Here is a 1,510-nt window from a genome sequence, read left to right as displayed (position 1 = left end):
GATAGTAGAGATGATGGATGGTGGGTGGACAGACATGATGGATGGATAGATAATAGAGAAGATGGATGGATGGATGGATGGATGGATGGATGGATGGATGGATGGATGGATGGATGGATGGATGGATGAATGGATGGGTGGGTGGGTGGATGGAGAAAGAGAGAGATAGTAGAGATGATGGATGGTGGGTGGACAGACATGATGGATGGATAGATAATAGAGAAGATGGATGGATGGATGGATGGATGGATGGATGGATGGATGGATGGAGAGAGAGAGATAGTAGAGATGATGGATGGGTGGAAGGATGAATAGATAGATAGATAGATAGATAGATAGATAGATAGACAGACAGACAGACAGACAGACATGATGGGTGGATAGATACCAGAGAAGATGGATGGATGGATGGATGGATGGATGGATGGAGAGAGAGAGAGATAGTAGAGATGATGGATGGTGGAAGGATGGATAGATAGATAGATAGATAGATAGATAGATAGATAGATAGATAGATAGACAAGATGATAGATGGATGGATGGATGGACAGACAGGCAAGATGATAGATAGATAGATAGATAGATAGATAGATAGATAGATAGATAGATAGACAAGATGATAGATGGATGGATGGATGGATGGATGGATGGAGAGAGAGAGAGATAGTAGAGATGATGGATGGTGGAAGGATGGATAGATAGATAGATAGATAGATAGATAGATAGATAGATAGATAGATAGATAGAGAGATAGGGAGATAGAGAGATATAGAGATAGATAGACAGATAAACAGATAGACAGTAGAGATGATGCATGGATGGATGGATGGATGGAGAAGATAGATAGACATATAGAGAACAGATATATTGATAAGGAAAAGGAATACAAGACAGACAGACAGATAGATGATACATAGCGATAAATAGATAGATAGATAGATAGATAGATAGATAGATAGATAGATAGATAGATAGATAGATATAGATGATACATAGATTGACTAGATATAAAGATAGGGTAAAGCAATTGGGCAGTGAATTCACAGTTCGGACTAAAACCCAGAGCGGATACACAGACACCCTTGACCACATGAGCATGGAAGGCCAGGTCTGGCTATATTTTAGTCCCTATAAACATAACGTATGCAGGGTTTAATATATGTCTTGAATTATATCAATATATAATATATAATATTATATTATATTATATTATTATTTTATATTATTATTATATTATATTTATTATATTATATTTATTATATTATATTATATTATATTATATTATATTATATTATATTATATTATATTATATTATATTATATTATATTATATTATATTATATTATATTTTTCCTTCCTAGGCAACCTGTTGAACTGGGAATCTGTGGCAAGGAGTGCAAATCAGGTGCGTTTGGGGTGAATTTGGCCATATAGTTGACCTCTATAAGTGTCCCAAAGAGATATGGGTAGATAGGGTACCTGCCTATAGACCTCCAACAAAGTTCGGACTA

Source organism: Anolis sagrei, chromosome 13, assembly GCF_037176765.1.
Source record: "Anolis sagrei isolate rAnoSag1 chromosome 13, rAnoSag1.mat, whole genome shotgun sequence".
Taxonomy (NCBI): Eukaryota; Metazoa; Chordata; class Lepidosauria; order Squamata; family Dactyloidae; genus Anolis; species Anolis sagrei.
Note: the sequence above shows the minus strand (reverse complement) of the source record.